This window comes from Grus americana, chromosome 2 (genome assembly GCF_028858705.1).
Source record: "Grus americana isolate bGruAme1 chromosome 2, bGruAme1.mat, whole genome shotgun sequence".
NCBI classification, from domain to species: Eukaryota; Metazoa; Chordata; class Aves; order Gruiformes; family Gruidae; genus Grus; species Grus americana.
Genome location: NC_072853.1, coordinates 80,106,642 through 80,131,359, shown reverse-complemented (window position 1 = coordinate 80,131,359; position 24,718 = coordinate 80,106,642). Strand labels below are relative to the sequence as shown.

Sequence of the window (24,718 nt, the reverse complement as noted above, 5' to 3'; positions counted from 1 at the left end):
TGGGACAAGCTAACAGCGTCATGTTAACAGACCAGTAGAGTATTTTTAAATTCAGAAATAGGAGAAAAATAACCTGTTGTGAGCAGCAAGTCTTTGTTCCTGGTCAGAGATGAATTCCCAGATAAAAGGATATATTTCTTCTTTGCCTTGTGACACAAAGTCAGACTTAAAAAGCCTTCTACTTGTTCAAAGTGACTCGGAAGCTGAAGAAGTGACACTATGTAAGACTGTGTATGACACACAGTGCTGCTGTGTGCTTGTTCTGCGGATTCAAAGTACCCCTTTAGTTCTTGAACTCTTTTTAGTGTGATAGAAAACCCTTCATAATGTTTGACTATTACAAAGCTTCAGCATCACAGGTGTTGAACTTTACCTTATGTTTGTGTACATCATACAAGTGAAATTGGGTTATAGACATTGTTTTGTGTTGTGATGAATTATTTCTGTCACAGATCACCACACCAGCAATAGAGTACACAGTTGTAATAACACATTTTCATATTCCATTTGTTATTTCCAATATTGATTTAATCTTTTTCTGATACAGCATTTTTTCCCTTGGACTTACTTTGCTGTTGAATAAAGCAACTTTGAGGTTTCCTTTATTTGAAGAATAATTTTTAACTAAAAAATTCTGTATTTGAAGGGAAAACAGCACACATTACCCAGTCCTCTGAGATTTTATACAACTGAGCATATCGTCTCGTTAATTTGGTTTTCCATGGTTCTGTATTGTCAGGCAAGCTGTTGAGGTGACATGTAATAGGAATTCAGTTGTGACAGAAGCACCTGCCCTTCTTTCATTCCCTTAACTGTTGTGCAAAATGCTGGTCTCCTAGAACAGCGGATCTAACAACCAGGTTTCCTCTGCTAATGCAGAAGATCATTCCTCATGTGGGTACCATGGACCCCTTCTTCATCAGCTCTTCAGTGTAATATGGCTAGTTAGGAAAGAAAGGTCTTTCACTGCCTGTGATGTGATGTTTCTTTTTGCATTCCTCTGATATTTTGAGCTAGCATTATGTGTCAGAATGATGCAAAGTGAGACTTTGAACTCTGAATCAGCAAGGACGATCAAATTTTGGTTGATCAGGAAATCTTTACTAGCAACTTTTTGATGTGAAAGGGAAATGAGTTGGCAGTCTTCCTTCTTATCCTAATGCATTGTATAGAGCACTGCTGGGCATCTAGTGGATTTTTCTGATGCAGTGGACAGGCCACTGATTTATTCTGGAAGAGTTAGTCAGCAGTCATACCTATCAGTGCACCAGTTCTTCTGGTTTAACTATAGCAGTTCAAGATGAAATATTGTTAACAAATTACAGACTGCAAACTATTTCTCATTTGTGTTTATAGCAATACACCCATAAATGCACATAGATTATAGAAATAGAATATTCCTTGGGGAGGAGTGTCTCCAATTTCTCCTATTTTCACTGCATAGATCAACAACCAAGATTTGAAAACAAGAGGGGAAAAAATTTCCCTGGCATCACGGCTTCTGTGCCCGCTTTCATACTTGCATTAAAGCTTTTAAATAGTATAGAGTGCTAAATAGTATAGAATAGCATTGACCATTGAGCTTTGCCTGTGAGAGGCAGGGGGTATGGGTTTCTCAAAATTAAGTTTAACTATCAGGCCCTGTGGTTTTGATGGTGACAGAATCAACAACAGAAAAAAAATGCAGATCACACTGTTTGAAAAAGGCTACTTCTTTTTGGCCCTTTTTTACCCATCCCACCTCTCCTTCTTTAATACGGTGCTCAGAGCAGCTTTCTGTAACAAGGCTCTGCACAGACCAGGTGATGTTGCAGACACCCATGTTCTCTCGTGAATCTGGGATTATCTTCAGCAGGCCTGTTTAGGTACAGTTTCCACTGACATTAGCAGAGTTTATCCAAGATGGATTTGATTCTATTTTGTTAGCATTTATAGAAGGATGAGAAAATGGGTGGGTGGATGGTCCCTTTTGGACAGGGACAAGGGAAAGCATGAGTTAGAAAAGAGTAATTCTAACTTCAGATAGGAAAGGAAAATAGGAGATACAAGTCCCCAAGACTGGGGGAACAAAATATATTCCCATTTACTTTCTATTAAGGATTCAAAATACGCACAGCAGCAGAAATAACTACTCTGTACAATCTAAAAATCACAGGTAGTCAGAAATTAGGTGGCAGACAAGTCAATTACCAAGAATAAAGCTAAAATTTTATGTGTGATATGAAGTGATTCTAGCATCTGTGCATTTACCAATCTACCCGTAGCTCTGTCATTGTTGGACACCTGCAGGTTTCATTGTGGCAGGTGCTTGCCTTTTCCACTACATATAACCCTCTTTTTTAAGAGTTTGCTGGTCATTTCCATCAGTGGGAGAGGTATTTTATGAACCTTATAAAAGGGACTGCTTGTCAGTCTAGGAATGATAAAACATATTGCCTCCAGATTACGAGTTCTGAAAATGAAGCTGGCTGAAGGTAGTAGGGGAAGTGTTTTCATACTGCAAATGGAGATGTTAACATACCTACCTCATAGCAACATTATAAGATGTTTCATACTGCTTTTAAAATAGTCAGCACAAAAAAAAGAAATAGAAAAGAATTACCTCCACAGTAGGAAAACAGCTGAAAGGGAAAAAGCTGTTATGTGGGTAAATGTAAATTTTGGCAAAAGGTAAAATCCTTTTTTCTTTTTTTCAGAATTCACCTGTATTTTCAATGTTAGACTTTATCATACTGTCCCAGCAGATCACACTTCCCGATTTGATTGTCTTCAAGGATAACCTTACTTTTAAAACAGAAAACATGACATACAGTTAGTTAAACTATGTAGCTGTTAGAAATCTGGTAAGAAACTTCCAATGTTCTTTTTAAATTGCAAATCTTCATTTTCAAAAATTTTCTGAACAAAGTATCCAGAAAATCCTTTTGTAACTCGGAGAAACCACCTCTAACCCAATTAGTTGGGATTTTGGTACAGTAGTTCCATAAGCATTAGCTCTCCATGGTAATTCTAGTTGACCTAAATCTGTTCCTGCAGGAATCAGAGTGAGTTTTACTTCTGGTTTCCAGGAAGACATGGAAGTGGCCAACCCTTCTCAAATTGTTTTGTTTTCTACTGAATGACTTAAAAGTGGCTCATATTCTGCAAAAGTCTTACTGGGTGTTGACAGACTTTCAATTTCTATTCAAGGAATACTTACAAAGCTGATAGAAAATGGTAGTAAATGTCTTGGTAGCTCTTTTAACAAAATTGGTTATCAAATATTCAAGTGCTTAGGCATGTTCTCTTCTTTCTTAATGTTACTGAATTGGTTATTCCCACAGACAGTGAAACAGAATATGTCTCTGTGACATAAGACTCTGTGGCCTGTAGTATTTTTTAAAAAGAAATCTGCTATTCATTAGTGTTGCAGAACATAAAGAGCAAAAGTTAGTGGAAATAAATGCTGTATGCTACTGTCTATTCAGACCCCGAGAAAGGCTTGCTTCATTTATTATGCAAGAACAAAATTCCCTGTTTACACTGTTTGCCTGAGCCGAGTGTGTCATGGAAGAGAAATTGTAGGGATGCACAATATCACACAAAACCCTTACTTGTTCTTAGAGTGCTCTTCCCCACGGGGTTACCAAATCAAGAGAGAAACTTGAGTAAAACGCAGTAGGGGATTGTGACACAGACCTGGGCTTCTGAAATACGTCTGAGGTTTTGCAGTACTTGGAGTGCTATTTTCTGGTAACTTTAATGTCACAAACCAGAAAATGTTAGTAGAGAAAACGGAAAGATTCTGGAGCAATCCCTGTCTGCATATTATGCATAGGTTGTCAAGTGGAGGAACAGTTAAATATGCTGTTGAAAGCGTTTAGTAGGGGAAAAAAAGAAAAAAAAAAAAAGACAACTCAGTATAGAAACCACTACCAAATTAATCCAGTAAATATTTCTGTGACTTTAAATGAAATAATCTTGTTTCTGCTTTGTACAGCAATTTATCCTGCGCGTGCATCCTATTGTCTCACTGGAGGCATTAAGGAGAGCAGAAGCTAACCCTTATCTCTGGCCTTAGCACGGCTCCCTCGCAATGTTTACAGATTTATCTCTTCTGAAGAACATAGATTTGAGTATTGATGTTCTTCATTCAAATTATAAAGAATCCACCTAGTCGCTACACGTGTGATGTTTGGAGATGTTTTATGTGATTCTTGAAGAACCAGTGTGAAAAGGATGAGAATGTGCATTTGTGTGGTTTCAAGTGAGGTTGTGGACGTTAGTGTAAAAACACTGAATCGTGGTTCAGAGAGAGCCAGTCATGTGCTGCCTAAGCAATAGAAAGACCCTGCACCTAAACTCCTTTCTCATTATACTAACTTAAAGGTGGTTTTCTGTGAGTAAGTATTAGTGGAAAGCCTAAAATACGTTACAGGATTTCCTTCTACTTTTCCCTGTCCAAACTCTCGAAGTTTGCACAGCCTCAGCTGCGCTTCAGCTTTGACAATAAGTCAAACATCAAGGGAGCACTTTGATCAATTTTAAGTGTATAGGAGTTTTTATGATTCAGAAAAAGTACATATTCTAACGATGGGAAGGTTATATGGGTTTGGAATGAAAATAGTTTTTTCTGCTTTCATCAACCAGTTTTATGAGCTAGGATCTTTATATAAAGATAGCGATCTGTACAAATGTCAAATTATTGAGCAACTCTTTCATGAATATGTGACAAGCCATTTTAATACCAATCACTGATCTTGGCAATGAGAGTGAAATCCCTTTGAATTTTGTTACGTTGAATTACTATTAAATATACTGCAAAATTGTGTGTGTGTTGTGCACTGCTGCAGTAGATGCAATGACTTTATAGTACCTGTTTTCTTATTTTTTCAGCAGAGCTTTCCTGAGACGGTGATGCATATTAGCACATTGAAATGAAACAGGATGGCCATTCACAGTATTTCAATGAAAGAGAACATGCTCAGACTGCTGTATAATTAATTACCCCTTGGAGATATTATTTCATGTGGAGTAGATTTTCTTCTATTAAATTGCCATTTATTTGTGACCTTTAATTTATCATAAACAGTCTTCTTTCTACATTCTAGGCAGCAACGGAGAACAACAAATTGTTGCATTGCTCTCCTTAAATGACACTTACAGCTTGGCAGAGTTACAAGGAAGCTAGTAGGTTTGCCATTCAGGAGCTAAAATAAAGGGGTTTACAACGTAATTTTCCATCCATTGCCCCCAGCAACATTTTACCTCCTTGAAATTTTAGAAATAGAGTTAACTGTTGGGTTTTCCCCTTCCAAAAGTTTCTGGGACAAGTAGCCATTTGTGTCCTTTTTTTAAATTATTATTGCATTGGCCTCAGCAGGTGTTTAAGAGAAGTTTCTAATGCCAAACCTCTGAACCTGCTTAGCTATTTTCTGTTTCTTCCCTCTGTCCACTTTTTTTTTGGGGGGGGGGGGGAGTTGAGGGCAGCCCCTGTACTTACATCTGCCCCAGGGAGCGTGCATAAACCCAGGGAAGGTTGGTAGAAGCCGAGTCAGTGGTTTTTTCCCCTTCAGACCCTGAAACGTCTCCCTCCCTTCCTCAGTGCATATACTATGTCCTGTCAAATCAAGCAAAACTGACCTCAGCTTCACTGTGACATTTCCAGAGAAGAGTACTGAAATGTGCACTGAAATTTTATGACTCCCAATCAGTCATGATAAATATTAATGATAGTGGATGTTATGTATGTGGTCACTGTGGTTCACAAAAGGGGAGCGGCTCTGTGTAAGTAGAAAGGAGCCGTTTCTTTAAGGTCTGGATTGAATCTGGAATTTAAAGAAAAGGCTAAAATGCAAGCCTCTAGTCCAATCCATCAGCCTTTTACCTAAGCATTGGCAGCAAATAGTGAAGGCTGTGTGCTATGACATTTTTAAAAATTAAAATGGGTATAATAATCATATTTAGTTTCATTATACCCATTAGGAAGGACTGACTTTGGAGTCTAAGCTGATCCGGTTTATTCACACGAAGCATTTGAAATGAAGCTCGTATTTACGTGAAGGAAAGGGAAGGCTATTTTTCCTTGACAGGATCTTTGTGTACAAGATAATCCAACGGCTGTTTTCCTCCAGTGTTCAGGCCGCACAGGTGCTGGCCAACAGAAATGGGCAGAATGGATAAGGCACTTTAGCAAGAAATCCTCAGAGGCAAGTTAAGCCATTTTAACTTCAGCAAAATAGTTGAATTACTTCACCATTTGCACGGTGCCGAAGAACGGCAGAACCTTTTACAAGCATAATGACGTCTACGGGGGTCTCTGACGGGGTTGTAGGAGTTCGTCACGAACATTGCTTGAGCCTCGTTTCTCGATCCGCGACCCCAGACCCCTCAGACTTCAGGGGTACGAAGAGTCTTGCCGAGTTCAGCGGGAGTAATCCCGTACGTGAAGTTGGTACTTGTGATGGTGGTGGAGCCTCGGAGCCGCCCGTGCCGGGGGCCAGGCCGGGCTTTTACCCTCGAGCTTTTAACCTTGCCATGCACTGCTGCACGTCCTTCTAAAAATTTGAGTAAAAGTCTTGTTTTCTAGATGCCTGCATATTTAAGACAAAAGTTTCATAGCTTCAGGTCATGCAGTCTGCAAGGCAGAAATTTAAAAGAAAAATAATAAAAAACCCCTATGCCCCAAAATACACTGCTTTGTGTTAGAAGAGACTGATAAGCTAAAGAGTGCGGGTTTTAATTAATTCAGTGTGAAGTTATGCTATGCTGAGGTTCTGTAGTAGCATATTGACTTCTGCTCTCAATTAGAAAACCTAAATAAAAATACATATGCATGAAGATTGATTGGCACTCGGGGTGGGGGGGGGAGAAAAAGAAAAAGCTGAAAATTTACGGCAGGGCCCCGGGCAGGGGCCAGCAGCATCTGCCGGGCTCAGCGTTTTGGCCGCCCAGGCTGCATTGAAATCGCTGTTGTCGCTGCAGCTTGAAGGCGGGCTCCCGGCCCCGTGTCGCGAGGGATGTTCCCCCCCCCCCATCCCAGTCGCGATCGCTGCGGTGCGGCCGCGGCACAGCCGCGGGTTTTGTTGGGGGAACGGGCGGGGCCTACGGCGATGAGGTGTTGCATGAATGAGGGCGATGGGGGGCTCGGCCCGCGGTTGCCATGGAGACCTTTGTGCCTGGCGGAGCGCGCCTCCCACCCCCCCCCCCCCCTCACTCCCCCCGCGCCCGGCCTGCCCTGCCCGCGCTGCCCCGCTGGCCCGGCGGCAGCTGCCCGCGCCCGGGCCTCGCCTCCCGCCCGCCCGCCCGCCGCGGAGTGCCTTGGAAATACAGGAAAGCAGCGAAAGGGCTGGGGTTTGTTGTTGTTGTTATCGTCGTCTTTCCGAGCGTTCAGAATGGCCGGCAGCGTTGGCCGGCTCATTTTTTTTTCAAGTTTCTTTTTCTAAGTGGTAAAGGAGAAAAAAACAAAATTAAAATAAAAAATAATGACTAGACCTGCTTGAGCTGCTGCTCCGGAGAGGAGGGAAACTCAGCTCAGCTTTGAGGAGACTTGCCAGAGCGAATGCCGAAGTGATTAAGGAGGTTAATTTACAAGCGGGCGACAAAGGTAAAGAGTTAAAGATGGATCATTTGTTTGGGGCTGCTTTGTAATGCGTTTGTTTGAGGTGAAATGAGAGATTTCGTGCAAAGGTCTATAACTTGTTTTAAACGTCACTTCTGAATGGCTTAGAGGCATTTCTGAACCTCAGAATGCTTTAAATCTGGTTACACAGGGGCGTATAGGTAACATAATTGCTAGATTTTAAAGCCCACGTGAAATGCTGTCTAACTTGTGGCTGTAGGTTTTGGTCGGGTTTTTTTGGGGTTTTTTGGGTTTTTTTGGGTTTTTTTTTTGTTGTTGTTGTTTTTTAATCAAACGGAGTTCTTGGCTCAAAAAGAGGGAGAAATGAGTATTTTAAAGTCCATTAAAGACTAGAAAGTAAACGTTACTCTTTAGAGAAAGTGTCTTGTTTTCCCCAAACGTTTCATGTCCTTACTCAGCAACACTTTATTTGACTGTGGTTACTTCTTTTTTCAAGTTGTCTAAAGCAAAGATTTAAGAAAATCAGTAATTCCCCTGAGATAAAATAATTTTAAAGACTAATTTTTCGTGTACAAAAATCTGCTTTTGTAGATGCATACTTTGAGCTTATAGACCTGTTGTTTTGTACTTTTACCTTAGAAAAATCTTCTCAGTAAATACTATGTACTCAACCCTAGTGATCGATATTTTTTTTTTTTCCCCAGACTGTAGTCTCAAATAGGTGAGAATGGGATTTGCATCTCTTACAATTATGTTTAACCTTTAAGTCTTTAGTAAGCTTTCCAGGTAGACTTTTGTGTAGATGGGTCAGCTAATTTGAAATTCATTACAGAAGATTAGTGAAAATAATGCATGGTTATGACCTCCTAGTTTCATCTGGTGCTGCTCAAGTCCCAGGGAAATGTGACTGACTGATTAAAGGATTAAATAAATGAATTTCATGTGCAAGTCAGTTATGTGAAAAAGTCCCAATAGCCTTTTCTGACACAGATCTGTATACTTGTTAAGGTAACAGTTTATTTACTGGTTTGATCTTTTGGCTGAATTAAAATGAAATCTCTCAAATGCAAAAACAACCCCCTGTGTCTAGTGCTTCCTACAAAAAAAAAGGGGGGTATAGAGCAGATTGTCTTGAATCAGGAATAAGATGTAAAATCACTGCAGGAATATGTTGTTTCGAAGTAACACTGGTTACTAGTTTACTTACTGCATTTGTCAGATTAAATGAATAAGCATGTACCCTTCAAAATGAATAAAACATATGGCTTTGAGGGAATTCTGTTTTGAGATAACTGTTAATTTTTATTAGTTAAATTTGGAAACAAAAGGTTTTTTTCTGTATCAGTCTAATTTAACTGCTCGGTCTTAAACTAAGGGCTGTTTTTCTTTTTTTTTTCTTTTTTTAAAGAGTATTCCAGAGTATTCAGCCTGAAAAATCTTAACTTCACGTGTTCTGATCCTTAATAGACCAATATAACTTCCTTAATTGCTTCAAGATCAGGAACTAATTTTATCTCTAAAAGAGTTTAGTAAAACTAATTTGATGTTTGACTGGCATTCAGTAGTTTAAATTCTTTGCCCAGCTGATCCAGGCTTGTTCCTAGCTGATCCTGCTAGTCCTGTTAACTAATTCGTGCCACTGGATTGAATTGAGTAAGACTGCTTAACTAATTATGTGGCACCTTTGAGTTGACTGTCGTGTCTCAAAGCATGCTCGTTACTGTGGATTCTTTGAGTAGCTTTTTAATTGCATACAATTTATTCTTAGTGGCATCTGAAGTCAAACATCCAGAAACCTGTTCTCCTCTTCTCCCCTTTAAGCTACACTGCGTAAAGACCGCAGTTAGTCTTGGCCGTGGGAAGAGCATTAAAGCGGCTCAGAAACAGTTTTGAAGGGACTTGTGAAGCCCATGGTGACAGAGCAGTACCAGAAGTTGTTTTAGCAGTTAATTCCAGTCTCCTTTTCTAAAGCCCTCTGAGTCAGGTGTAGAAATACAAATTCAGTGAAGTCCCTAATAGAGTGTGCTCATGGTGGAACCTCCTGTGGTTGATAAATATTTAAAGAAGCTGAAAGTTGGTGATACATTTTAAATGCACTGCTAAACTGAGATACTTCATGGTCCTTTGCATACACATTTGCATTATTCATTTGTGCTGTGCAGGTAGATAATGGGCCAAATCTATTTTTGGTATTACTCCACTGATTTCTGAGTAACTGAACTAATCCAACCATACATGTACATCTTGATTTTTGGAAGTTCAAGGCAAAGTTGGAATTACTTCAGTGATTTTATTATACAGGTAAAAGTTGTTTATGTACAAGCAAATGATGTTCAGTAGCTTAGGCATTCTTTCATTAAAATAACTGTAAGCAGAAGGTATAATTTATTTTTTTCTTTTCCTTTAAACCAAACAACCCCAAACATCCACAACTAACAAGCAACAAACTTGTTCAGTCTTCTAGTTACTGAATTCTAAAGTGAGTGACAGAAAGATAGGATGAAACAGCTTTCTGTCATTGGTAAAAATTCATCCTAATAACCTGCTAAAGTAGAAGACCTTGAGACACTTCTTTGTAGCATGATACTTAATTAAAGTAGAAACTCTCTCTCCGTATTTTAAGCAGCCTTCCATACAATGGGTCTGTGATACTAACACATGCTACACTTGTGGGTGTGCACGTATACAAATACATATGCATACAAGCTGTATACATGTCTGTACTTTAAGTATATTAGGGACTTGCTTTAAGCTATGGGGAGAGGCAGAGGTAGCAGAAAAACTACATGTCAGTCAAGGTAAGGCTCTCCTTACACACCCTGTGTTTAATCCTTTCTAATTACGGTGCATATGGCCAAGTTATTCAGCAAAGGTCCTTGATTTTATGGCGGTGTGGTGGAGCAAATCAGAACTTGAGAGTCAATAAGAAAAATGTCTATAAATTTAGTAATTTACGTGGGAATTATCACAATTGTGTATAGTTTGTATTTAGCCAGTTCTAAAAGTTTTATTCTGAGTGGATTGAAACATATTGAAGCCAAATAACTTTCACAGCTTTAGAAGCTGTCAGAGAAGCTAAAAGTTGGGACACCTCTTGAGAGCTGGGCCTGTGCGAACCGCATGAAGTTCAACAAGGCCAAGTGCAAGGTCCTGCACGTGGGTCGGGGCAATCCCAAGCACAACTACAGGCTGGGTGAGGAATGGCTTGAGGGCAGCCCTGAGGAGAAGGACTTGGGGGTATTGGTGGATGAGAAGCTCAACAACACCTGGCAACGCATGCTTGCAGCCCAGAAAGCCAACCCTGTTCTGGACTGCATCAAAAGAAGCGTGACCAGCAGGTCAAGGGAGGTGATCCTGCCCCTCTACTCCTCTCTTGTGAGACCCCACCTGGAGTACTGCGTCCAGCTCTGGGGTCCCCAGTACAAGAAGGACATGGAGCTGTTGGAGTGAGTCCAGAGAAGGGCCGTGAAGCTGATCAGAGGGCTGGAGCACCTCTCCTGTGAGGACAGGCTGAGAGAGTTGGGGTTGTTCAGCCTGGAGAAGAGAAGGCTCCAGGGAGACCTTATAGCAGCCTTCCAGTACCTGAAGGGGCCTACAGGAAAGCTGGAGAGGGACTGTTTATCAGGGAGTGCAGTGACAGGACAAGGGGTAATGGGTTTAAACTAAAAGAGGGCAGATTTAGATTAGACATTAGGAAGAAATTCTTTCCTGTAAGGCTGGTGAGGCACTGGAACAGGTTGCCCAGAGAAGCTGTGGCTGCCCCCTCCCTGGAAGTGTTCAAGGCCAGGTTGGATGGGGCTTTGGGCAACCTGGTCTAGTGGAGGGTGTCCCTGCCCGTGGCAGGGGGGTTGGAACTGGATGGTCTTTGAGGTCCCTTCCAACCCCAACCATTCTATGATTCTATGATCCCTCCCTTCTGTGCTAGGAAAGGCTGTAAAAGTCTACTGAGACTGCAATAAGCAGACAGTTTCTGATAAAACTAGATGCAGAGAAATAGCATATTTTTTGAACTGTTGAGTTATAACATTAAATCACTTGGAGATCAACAGACACTCAGACAGATGTCATCATGTTGGGTTTTTTCCTAGTTGTGGCCTCAGTTTTCCTGGTAGTGATGAATACTGATGTTTTTCTTTAAAGGAAAATTTGCGTTCTTCCAAATAGTAGTATCACTGAGCATGTGTGCACCATGTGTTAAGATACTTTGATTGTGTAATAAAGAAATTAATACTGATTATTAACATTCTCTTAGGGTTGTACAGATGTTGTGTAAGGTTATCTACATCTGGAGTGGTAGCAAATTGTTTGTTTGGAAACTGAGGACAGCTGCCTTTGCTCTCTGGTATATACAGGCTCTTATGCTGGCATATGCACAGGGCTATTTCAGCTGAAACGTGTACCCTTTCCTTGTTAGAGTTGCACGAACAGTGGCTTGAAGTGGCATCTGGCTGCCATGGTGAGAAAAAGGTAGACTGCTTATCCAGCCTGCAGGATTGCCCAGCAGACTGTATAGAAAGTAACGGCATCTTCGTTACAGCCTTGATTGTGCAGTTGCTCATTTCTATTTTGTGAAACCACTGCACAACTGGAATTGGTAGTAAATCTGAAGTCTAACATGGTTGAGTTAGCCTCTGCCGCTTGACTTTTCACTCTTTTTTTTTTTTTTTTGAGTGACTATTGGTAAGCTTATTTCAACAGCAACAGGCGGTTCTATTTTTGATTTTTTACCTGAGCTGACTTGGCTGAGTTTGCTTTTCTGTGTCTCCAACTCTTTCAGCTTTTCTGAAGTGTCAGTTTATGAATGTGGAAAAGGGACATGCCAAAACCTGGTACAAATTCTGTTGCATAGAGGATTAAGATTAATACATCATCAATAATATCAGAGGGGTGTTGCTGACTAAAATGTAGATAACAACATAAAAGTGAAAAGGTGATACTACACACTTGTAGTTTTTTTGCTGATATTTTAATGGCTTATCTTCAGAAGGGTCAATATTTTATCACTGGGCCCAGTCTAGCATGAACCTTCTAATGCTTTTGCCTTTTAGACTGTCAAAGCGGTTAGTTCTCACAAGCTGGCCTTTAAGCAATAGAAAAGTCAACCTCTTGCTAGAAACCTGTAACGTAGAAAACCTCAAAAATTCTTCTCCTGCAAGAGATGATTAATTGTCAATAAAAAAAGCAAAAGAATTAAAATAAGATCTGCTAGCAGAGATTTTAAACAAACAAAAAACCACCCAAAATCCCAACAAACACTTTAGCAATTTCTTCTTCTTTTTTTTCTTTTCTTCAAGGTTGCTCTGTTACACGTCTGCCCTGCCCTGATTTCAGATTAGATTTCCTTTGGCTCCACAGCTGACTCTCCCAACTGGCTTTGGATGTGCTGAAACTTTAATACCCAAATTTCAGGTTGAGAATCGAGCACAGCAATGGCTCGATGTCGGCATTCTGTGAGGAGCGAGTTCTCATCTTTGTGCTTGGGCTGTGCTCCTTTTCTCCAGCTCACTCTGCACAGCAGCTCAGTTATTTTTCATTGTTCAAGGCCATTATCTGTGCACAGCCCTATACTCCTAGGCTATGACTCTTTTTAAATAATGTCCCACCTAACTGATACTCAGTTACATAGGTAAAGACTTATTCCGGAGTCCTTCAAAAAAGCTACTGTTAGCCCAGTCCCTGCCATTATCTGGGGGGAGAACTGGTCCTCAGTTCTCATATGAAATTCAGGGAGGAAAGTTTGTGGCTGCTGAGTCAGAGGAAATATTTTTAGTTATTTATCTCTAGTATTCTTTTTTTTTTTTTCCTAATGAAATCAATGATATGCAGCAAAAGCCGGAACAAGTTCTGAGATAGTTTAAAATGAGATATCAAGATCTACTGAAATTACTGAAACTTGACTGACTTGGAGGAGGTAAGTCTGTGCTGGGTTGCTTTATGGTACCCTTGTAGTTGTGGAAGAGACTTTCCTGAGCTTCCAGAATTCATAGGTTTTGTTGTGCTTTTGCTGAAACTAAGTTACATTACTGCTTTAAGTAATTTCGGACATAGTAAACTAAACCACGTATTGGCATATCCTATGGAGGAGGTGAAATGTCACCAGCTTTATCTACATAAATTGTGTTTGAAATCATTCACTCAGAATGATGTGATTAAAAGAGGGGAAAAAAAAAAAAAAAAGGACTTCTAGCTCAGATATTGGTCCTTCCAACCACAGGAAAAGGCTGTTCTTATTTTAAGAAAGCAGTAAAAATACATAGGCAGTCTGAAGCAAAAATGAAATTGAGAAGGATTACAGATCCATCACATCTTCAATGACACCCAAAGCACCTTTCCAGTGTCCTTGTATGCATCTCAGTAGTAGGCTCCATTGAAATGGAATGGATCAACAGCCTGGGGAAAAGTTCATCTTTTTCCTCTGGACTATGGCAATACACTATTTGGAGGATTATCTGAAAACATTCCTTAAAACTTAGAGGATTTCCTTTCACAGATAAGCCCTTGTGATAACACCTTCCTGAAACTTATATCTTTAGGCTGTCTTCTTTATTATGTCGAGATTTTTTTTAAAGTTTGCCAGTTTATTCATGTGTCAGTGATGACTTGCATACAAACACCATAGCATTGCTTCAGAGCATACACATCACACGTGTGAATTTCTCTCTTTGCAGAAAATGTCACCTGTACTAATACTGTGGAAACAGCAATAGTCTGCCATGTATGTGAATTTATGTTTATACCCTTGCCACCTGGGAAGACACAAGACATCTCAGCCTTGTGAATGCGCTGGGTGATATGCTTGGTGATGTTTGAGGAAAAATATGGGGAATAACTTTGGCTGTGGCTCTTTTGTCATCCATTTTCCTGCAGGTGCATGCATTAAGATATGAGTGGTAGTGTTTCATAAGATAAGATGCTTACTGTTTTAATTAGCAGCAAAATTGTTTGGACTGTAAGCTATTGTTACTGTATGTAGACAAGTAAGTTACAAAAACGCCCACCCATCACTTGCAAGTGCTCTGGGCAGCAAGGGACAGCAATGGTCAGCTCACCAGGCCGTTTCTGTTACTGACGGGATGTTCAGGAACAAGGCTGGTAAGTTTGTTTGTATGGTGCATCATCTGAGCTAAAAAAATCTTGGCATCCCTGACTTTGAGTTTGCACTTCTGCACTTTTCTAGAAAGTACAAATCCAGAAGCAACTTTGCAAGTTTGGTTAGTCTGCCAAACAGGCAACATTTTGGGGAGCCAGGGAGATGACCTCGCAGGCTAGATCTAGTCCTTGGAGTGCTGACTGGCTGCCTCCACTGTGGTGTATGTAAATGATGAGTCAGTAAAAGCGTATTAAGGATACCAGGAGGGCACGCTGAAGAGGTGCTGTAGGAATTTTTGCATTTGTTCTCAAGCAGTTTGAGTATATGCAGCCATTTTTTGGTTCAAAAATACAGGAGTGACAAGGAAACAGTCAGTCATTCCCATGCTCCATAGCAGACCACGGCAAGTCACGTAAGGGGTATGCGTCCAATATACTGTGGAAGCACAGCCTATCCAGATAGAATTTGCCCAAACAGATATCCAGAGTCTAAAAGGCTTTTTATGGTTAAACCTTTTGTCCTGACGGGACCTCCTGGCCCTATCTTCACATTGCTATGACAGGAAACAGACTGAGCCCAAGTTTTAATTAATACTGGCTCTTGAAAAACAGAAATACTGTCCATGAAAGCAGTGGAATTCCTATTTGGACATAGGCATGTTCTCCAAGCTCTCATACAATCTACTTGTGCAAGTTTTTTTCTTTTCTCCCTTTAAACTGCTATTTTTAATGTTCATGGGATGCTTTAAAACAATAATTAGCCATTTGGTTATCTGGGGTGAAAAATCAGTTGCAGATTTGAGAGAGTCAGCATAAGAACTCTGCATTTTCTGACTGATTTTTCTGAATGACAGAGTAGGTTTATTTAAAAAACAAACAACATGCTATTCCATCTAGAAATGAATATATCTTGGAAGGGAATCTGAAGAAATGAAGTCCATACATAGGAGCCCAGTCATTAATGTTTACCAGCACTGTCGTTACTGCTGCAGGATACCTTGCTGTCATAACATAATATTTTTTATATATTATGGAATTAATGCTCATTATGATTTTTGTCATTCACCTCATGCTATTCTTAGTTGAAGTTTTGAAACACACACCAGTAAGGCACAGTATAACTGTGAAAAGCAGGGGGGGTTATTTATTTATTTTTAAAATTAGGTTGAAAACTGAGTTAAAAAAATCAGTTTGGCCCAGTTTGCCAAAACATCTGCAGAATTCACAAACACCTTGTTGGCTGAGTCCAGCAGCAGGAGAAGCTGTAGTCGATCAGTTCTGCCCTCTTCAGCAGGTGTAATAACCAGTTGATGGAAATTGCAATACATGGTTTCAGGGGATGTGGATAATGCCTCCAGATGATGGCAACATCAACAAAGTATATATATTAAAAAAAAAAAAAACATGGGCAGACGTCTGCGTTATCTGTCTACATGGATACATGTACTTAAATTCACTGTAATGGAGTTTATCTACTGTCACGTTGTGCTTTGCTCTGTTACAGAGAAGGATTTTATGGTAGGCTGCTAATCTTACAAAACAGTCCACCTGTTGCAGCAGCCATGTTTTGCAATGTCTTAGCTGTGAATTTTTTGACTTTTTTTTTTTTTTTTAAATCTTTCTTGCCAAACGTATTTCAGTGTTAGTTTTGTCTACAGTGGGATGAATTGCCTTGTGCTTTTGGCATGTAGAAGGCTATTCTTGAGGTGAGACTGGATACTTCAGACCTTCACAGACAGAAAGAAGATAAATTACACCCTTTTAAAACTTAACCCTTAAAAACCCATAAAAAAACCCGCTTCTAGGTTTATGTGACTGAATGACTTTTACTTTTGGTTTTTGTTTTCTACTGTGTGTTTGCCAGGAGTATAGTCACTTCTGAAATTACCAAAACTGACTAAGCCTGATCAATAGAATATTAAAATACATCAATAATTATTAAAAATATTTAGTCAGATTGTTAAATTATTAGTTACTGTTCTTCAGGTTTATTTATGTGTAAATGAAAGCGGTGGTGAATCCAGCTGTCCTGTAATCAGAAGGTCCTTGCTGTCGATATGCAGATATGGATACAGCGTCCCATGTCTGTTATCTGCTCCAGTCTCTTCTCTCTTCATTCCCACTACTAGAACTCTTTAAAATTCTGAATCATCATGGCTTGCAAATTTAGATTCAATGCTTTGTAAGATTAATTCAAAAATGTATCAAACTGTAATTTTGAAGCTGATGTGAGCATTTAAAGAAAAGGGGTTCTATCTGTTATTCATTTAATGCAGCATGAAATTAACATCTGAATCGAATAGCAAAATTTTAGTAAATAAGATCCAGTATCTATTGTGAGGCCTTATTATTCTGTATACATGGTAATATTTTCAAAGCGTAATTTTTTTTTCTTCCTAAGCTGCTCGAAATGTTTCCCCCTGTTTTTCAACATGGCATTGTGTGTTGATGTTTGTAATTAGATCATTTGCATACAGCGGTTGTCATTAAAAAGTTGGCATTTTCAGTAGTTACAATGTCACAGTATCTGAGTTATCCAAAGCTTCCCCATTTCTAAATATTTAAAATTATAATTTAGATCACATAGTTCTCATCATGCTAACCATTATTTTCGGTGTTATTTCTCACATGACTGCTTCTCAGGCTCAAGTTTGTTTTGCTGTAAATAATTTTGTAGTTCCATTTTAGTGGGATTCTAACCGTAGAGTAGTTTTTTTAGGTAAAACATAGTTGCAAGTTATTTTCCTGGAGTCCTGTATCCAGAGCCATGTGCACTCAGCTGCTACGGAGATGCCTGTCATCCTCTCTTCCTGAGAAACAGACAGATGACCATGGTACCCAACATGCCCAAAGTAGTGGTGTGCATAAAACTGTCTGTAAACTCACTAGCGGGGACAAAGCCTATTTCACCTCATTGAGAAATGTGCTCTGTAAATTCAGGAAAGGAAGCTAACATCCTAAAAAAAAATGGGTATCCCCTTCAGCACCCCTCCTGGAGGTTTTGTTCCGCTCTGTGTCCAGTACTGACAAGAATCAAGCTGCCAAACTTCGTAACAGAATTAGGGTTGGTTTTACAGGCTGCCTCTTGGCTGTAGAGACTATACCTTATGTTTATGGTAGTACCGAATCTGAAAGGGCTCCCTGCTCCTCTCCTGTGTCCAACATGAACTGGTAGAACAAAAGATAGAAACTGTTTGCAGCATGGAGATACGAAGCTGCTTAAAGGGAAGGGACCTGATTTACAGATGCTGAATTTGCAAAATCCTTCTGTCTAAGTGAAGGGGCTTGCACTTCCAAAAAAAAGATGTAGAAAGTGGTTAGAGACACTTTATATTCCAATGATGCTGTCAAAGACATCCCAAACATTGTTACAAGGTCTCTGCCCACTTTCATGAATGTATTCAAGGGAGGGAATGCTGTATTTCTTTCTCTCTGTCTCTCTCTTTCTGACTTTGCTTTACAGTGGACATGAGCCAGAGAAATGTCTCTCTCGGTCAATGCAGTCTCTTGTTTGAGGAAATGAAGTAGAGTGACTACAGTCAGTGCATCCCATTAAATTATTTCTTTCATTCTAATTCCCGTGACTTTTCTTTTGGAAATGATATATACTTTGCCAGCTATGTAATATGAAAAATCAGTCTTTACCAAGTAGAAATCAAGCTTTAGGAATGGGAAAAGTAACGCAATAATAAGAAAGCTTCAGTAGAGGTGGAATTTGGGTTAAAATCCTGACTTTGGTACACTAAATATGTACTCTCTTCCTTTTTAAGCCAAAGAGGAAATAATTTCATAAATTTCCAACACTTGATAAGTATCAGTTTGATGTCACATTTTGCTTGTCAGGTGGTTGGATAATCTAAAATACGGAAGGAATAGACAGCAGAACAGGCCCAGAAAATTAAGTAGACTTTCTTCTATTCTTACAGTTTAGCATTGCAAATGTTGCTGGTACTTGTGTATTCCAGGCTGCTGAGACTCCCCTCGAAAGGGTCTGAATCAAAGGAGCCAGCCTTATTCAGCAAAGAGGCTTCTCAGGACTATATCCAGTGTAGCTTCTCGGACAGAGTAGGGAAAGTTAGTGTTTTGCATGGGACATGCTGTTATTGAAATTGGAGAGTGTCCATGAACAGAGGAATGAACCTTGCAAGGTAAGACAAGATGGACCATCCGTGATCAATTCAGAAAATACAATAACATTCTCCCATATAACTTTTCATATAATTGGACATCCTATCCATTCCAAGCCCTCAGGCGCACAACGAAAAAGTTATACCTCTCACACTGGTCAGAATGGGAAAACTCATAGAAATTCTCTCTTTTACTGCAGAGGTGTTCTGGGAAGGAGAGTAATTTTAATGGCACAGAAAGTTACTGTGAGCATGGTAACTGTCTAGCCAAATCTTTCTGCTTCTGGGGTGACGTGTGTTTGCTTCAGTAACCTTGGTAATGTGAGTTGCAGACAGGGCTATGCCCATTAATCCTATGCACCAGAGCATGCTGGAGGCCACCCAGCTGGCAAGTAGCTTTGCAGAAAGGGACTTATGGGTCCTGGTGGACACCAAGTTGAACGTGAGCCAGAAACGTGCCCTTGTGACAAAGGCAGCAAATGGTATCCAGGGCTGCATTGGGCAAAGTGCTGCCAGCAGGTGGAGGGAGGTGATCCTTCCCCTCTGCTCAGCACTGGTGAGGCCGCACCTGGAGCACTGGGTCCAGTTCTGGGCTTCTCAGTTCAAGATAGATATAGACATATTGGAGGGTGTCCAGCAAAGGCCCACAAAGGTGATGAAGAGACTGGAGCACCTCTCCTATGAGGGAAGGCTGAGAGAGCTGGGACTGTTCAGGCTGGAGAAGAGAAGGCTCAGGGAGGATCTCATCCATGTATATAAATACCTGAAAGGAAGAGGGCAAAGAGGAGGGAGTTCGATGGTTTTCAGTGGTACCCAGGGACAGGACCAGAGGCAATGGGCACAAACTGAAACACAGGAGGTTCTCTCTGAATATCAGTAAACACTTTTTTTTGCTGTGAGGATGACTGAGCACAGGCACAGGTTGCCCAGAGAGATTCTGGAGTCTCCCTCCTTGGAGATATTCAAAGCCATCTGGACAGTCCTGGGCAGCTGGCTCTAGGTGGCCCTGCTTGAGCGGGGGGGTTGGACCACATGACCTCCAGAGGTCCCTGACAACCTCAGCCTTTCTGTGATGCTGTAAAGATGCCTGCCTTGCATGGTTAGGGCCTTTGTGTGGTGCTGACACATTGCATGGTTGTTTGTGAACAGGTTGGGGTTCAGAAGTTGCCAGAGTAATCTTGTGTCTTTGATATGTTGTGCAAGCATAGATTGCAATTCCACATTCTCATTATTTCAGGCTAGCCAGGATCATTCAGAAGTGTCACATTTCATCTCGCTTCTGTCTCTGAGACATTCAACTGTGTAAATCATATGGCTTTGACAAAATAATCCCAACACATAGACAGTCCTGAGATGCTGAAAAATCCAGTTAAGATGTTCGTACCATGGGTTTGGTGTTGGTGATTTGTGAAGTTAAAATGAAGTCTCTTCATGATGTTTCAATTCATGGCAAGTGCACATCTCTACTTCCCCTTAACCAGGGAGCAGCCAGAAATGCATCTGCTACAGAATTGCAGGCAATGTTCTCTAAGATGGCCTGGGAGGGGAGGAGAGCCAAGCGCTTTCTGGCCATCGCGGATCTCCTTCCACTTACGTGCACAACCAAGCACTTGGACCGCCGTGTCGCCCGTGTTTGAACCACAGCAGCTCTCATCAGACACGAAGGGAGGTTTCCAGGCTGCGTGGTACTACCTGTACCTTCAGTCCCTCCCAGGCATCGCAGGCTGCGTGGTCAGCTTCGCTCCTGGCCCTAATTTCTCAGAGTGCCTTGTCCAGGGAGGAGAGAGGGAGCTGTCTTGGGGCTGGGGGTTCTCCTTGCCTCCCTCCCTGACCGCTTTGGAGTGGTTTTCCTGGAGCTGCCATGGAAATGGTGCCTGTGGTCGCAGAAGAGGGAATGTGTGTGGCATTCAGCTGCTCCCAGGTGTGGGGAGCAGAGAGCCCACATTTTACCCAGCCCAAGTTCCCACTGCAGGGAGGGACAGCGGATTTAAGATGGGCGATAGGGAGGAGAACAGATGTGGCTCTAAACCACAGCTCAGAGACCACGGCTGGCAATCAATTCGAACCCCCTTTCTGCCATTAAATTCACTTAAAGAACTAAATTTAAAATTGAGTATGTGCTGGCTTGTTTTTATTTACTTTGCCTTTCCTTTTCAATACTGTGATACCATGAACCGATCTGTTCTGAAAAGGGAGTTGCAAGTCCTACCTGCTCGTTCTGCACTCAGGGCTGGGGGCTTTAGCGATGTGCACTGTATGTGCCAGGTCTTGGACAAAATCGATGGGGTTATCAGCACTGGTAGAAGGTTCCTGCATTCATCACAGTGGATAGATAGTTTTAATAGCTGCATTTTGCTGTAATAAAGGCTTGAATTTCAGATGACTTCCACAGTAATGTCAATGACACAACACAAGTTGATTCATTCATTATTATTACTCTCTTTCTGTTTTTTTCTTTCCCTGGATTCAATGAAAGTAACAATGATTCCTGTGTCTCTCATTTTGTAAATGTATCATAGAAGTAACTATATCCCTCCTGTAAGGAATATCCCTGTAGAGATGCTTCTCTCCATTTTAATCCACTTACAGTTTCCTGAACAGTGTTTTGGTGGCACCTGACTAGTTTTTGAACGGAAATCTGCCCTGTAATTGTCGAAGCAGCACCGTTTCTTTAGTGAGGCTTGGTAATTCTGGAGTACGGCAAGTGTTGATTGTATGTTTGATCTCCCAGAGCCATAACCACAAATCCAGTCCAGTGTATTTAATTCTTTTGTTCCATTCACTGTTTTACTTAGAATGAGTAGTGCAAATCTGGGAGTCTTTTTGTTTGTTTATTTGAGGACTTAATAGCAAAACTATTTTGTGTTTTATTGGAAAAATGGCCCAGATTCCCAAATTGGATGTTTTATGGATGAAAATCTGCTATTATATAAAAAAAACCTGATTCGTTATATTTTCTGGTTTCTGTTTTGTGGCAATAGATGTGTTTCCCTAATGAGAATGGCCGTTGTTGGTCATACAACTTGTCTCCACTGATGACCATAAGTATATACTGAAGGAAGAGTAAGAACAGGGCAAGAATATATGATACTGTCTCCTAATACTCAAAACCCACCTGTTTTCAGATTTCCACAACCTAGTGAAGTTATGATGTGCTTAGTAACCATCAAAAGCATGTCTGTTAAATAAAGAACCATCTTTCATCTGTTTTCAAGTCTGGCTCCTATTTGCTTCATTTGCTATGTCCTCCTCCTTGTTTTGGAAGAGCCAGTGAGTATGCCATGTGGGATCTTGTAGACCTCTGCCATGTCCTCATTTCCAGACTGAAGATTCCCAACTTCATTGTTCTTGTACAGAATCCATTTCATACCTTTAATTATCCTTGCAGCCCTTTTTTCTGTCTTTTCAGTTCTTCAGTTGTGGGAAGAGTTGAACTTCACACAATTTTCAAGATGCTAGCACACCATGAATTTATTCAGTGGCATAAGACTGTTGGTGCTTGTGTCTTGGTAGGAAAGCTCGTGATCCAGTGGTAGTGACGTGACACTCCTGTGGCAGCCCATGGGGCTGTTCCTGGGATGACAGAGGCATTGACCAGCCAGAGCTCCTGCGTGGGGATGTGGCCATTCAGGTGAGGGACAGTGGGGAGGTCCTGGTACTTCTTGCTGGGCTGAGCAGGGTGGGGACCTCACCTGTGGGACTTGTTGCCTGATGGACCACAAAGCTGGCAGGCATAGAACCTGCAGGCAGAGCTCAGCAGGTTATTCTGCAGTAAGGGGAGTGAGCAGGAAACTAGAAGGCTGTCAAGCAGCGATGCTGCAGGGGTAAGGGCCAAGGCCTCAGTGTGCAGCCAAGAGAAGACCAGAAGCAGGCTTAAACAGGGAGAGAACAGCAATGCACAGAACAAGGCGCCCTGGAAGCTTGTGACCTGTGGTAGCAAGGCAGCAGCTCTCCCTTCATCTGTAAAAAATTCAGCTGAAGAACAGATAGGGAGTCCTGGGAACAGACTGGAAGGATGAACACTTTACCCTCGAAGAGACAACTAGGCCAACACCTCAACAGGTCTAACTTGTCAGGGAAGAGAAGTACTGAGTATTAACAGCAGGAGACTCCCTTTGTGGTAAACTGAGGGTACATGTCTGCTGACCTGACACGAAGTCATGTGAAGTTTGCTGCTGGCCTGGAGTCAAAATACAGCCGAAATCCTACACATATAGGCAGCCAAGACTCATCAAGTCCGAGGACTTGCTGCTCTTCCGTATGGGAAACAATGATGCTGCAAAGTGTGATCTGGAAAAAATTCACCAGGACTGTAGAGTCTTTAGGGTTACAGTAAAGGAGACAGGTGGTCAGGTTGTTTTCTCCTCAGTCTTGCCAGGGAAGGGTACAGGCAGAAGCAGGCATATTGTTTAGGTCAACACCTAGCTGTGTAGCTGGTGTCACTGACAGTCTTTTTCCTTCCATGGTCAAGGGACTATGATCTACCAAGCGAAGAGATCCACTTTTCAAAGTGCAAGGATGCCTTTGCCAATAGACTGGGGAACAATGAAGTGGACTTAAAATGATGGTTAAGGCAGAGTGGAGACAATCAAGGCTGGAGGGTACAAGGTGAAAGCATGTGTGGAGCACAGCTGTAGGGGAGACTACCGCATTCAGAGACAAGGAGCAGATGGCACATCATCTCAAGTGCCTGTGCATCAATCCTCACATCCTGGGGAAGAAAACAGAAGAAATGTTCCTTGTACAGTCAGAGTTACGATGTCATTGGGATTACAGTAACTCAGTGGGAGAGCTCATGTGTCTGGAGTCCTGCAATGGACAGTTAAGACCATAAGGAAAGACAGAAAATGTAGAGGATGAGTAGGAGAGAAGAAAGGCTTGTGCACTGTGTAAAAGAACAGTTTTAATAAACAGAGGCCAACTGTGGTCTGTAGAGTGCTTTTGGGTCAAAATCAGAGCCACTGAGAGAGACCTCATGGTGTCTGCTACAGACCTGGATCAGGAAGAAGAGGTGGATGAAGCCTTCTTCCTTTACCTCCAAGAGGCCTCAGGTCTGCAAGCCCTGGTTCTCCAAAGGGAATTCAACCATCCTGATATTTACTGGGAAAGCAACACAGTGGTGCATAAGCAATCTGGGAGATTTCATGCATGCGTTGAGGACAGATTTTTAGTGTAGTCAGTGGATGGGTCAGCTAGGAACAGTGCTGTTCTGGACTGAATGCTTACTAATAAAGACATGTTTGAAGATACGAATGTCAACAGCAGCGCTGGCTGCAGCAACTGCAGGAGTGTAGAGGCCAAGGGGCTTGAGGAGGACAAGGGATAAAATAAAGACCTGGACTTCAGAAGAGCAGATTTCAACTCACTCAGGGAACTGTTAGGAGGGATCCAACAGCAGTCTATCTTAGAGGGCAAAGCAGCTCAGGAATTTTGGGAGTTTTCCCAATACAGCTGCTTCTTGAAGCACAAAACCAGTCTATCCTCCTAAGCAGGAAAAGGAGCAGACATAAAAAGAAATCAGTTGGAAAAAACACCAAGCTACTAAGAGAGCTCAAATGAAAAAAATGAGCACTAGAGCAGTGCAGAAGGGGGCAAACTCCCAAAGAGGAATATAGAAATACTGCTTCAGTGTGCAGAGGTGCAATTAGGAAGGCAAAAGCTCGACTGGAGCTCAAACTAGTGAGAGATAACAACAATGACATAAAAGTTTCTGGAGATGTGTTAGTAGGAACCAGAAGTACAAGAAAGATGTAGGCCTGCAGCTGAATAGGGCTAGCAAGTTCATCAAAAATGGCGTAGGAAAGGCTGAGGCACTCAGCCTGTCTTCACAGGTAATGTCAGGCGCCAAAACTCTGTCAAGAAGCAACGATGAAGCAAACTGCAAACCACTGATAGTAGAAGAGGGTCAAGTGAGGGACCATCTGTACAAATTGGACAGGTA

At 41.4% G+C, this 24,718-nt stretch overlaps 1 protein-coding gene across 4 annotated transcripts in view; it reads left to right on the top strand.

Annotated features, from left to right (window-relative positions):
• Positions 1-24,718, top strand: part of CTNND2 (catenin delta 2) — a 691,690-nt gene that overhangs the window by 227,151 nt on the left and 439,821 nt on the right. The window contains exon 1 of one of the 4 annotated variants that reach the window (XM_054816774.1): positions 7,245-7,585. The exons of the other annotated variants lie outside the window; for them this stretch is intronic. The gene's annotated coding sequence lies outside the window, so the exon portion shown is untranslated. Of the gene's footprint in view, positions 1-7,244; positions 7,586-24,718 lie in introns of those variants that run through there. 4 annotated transcript variants of the gene reach the window in all.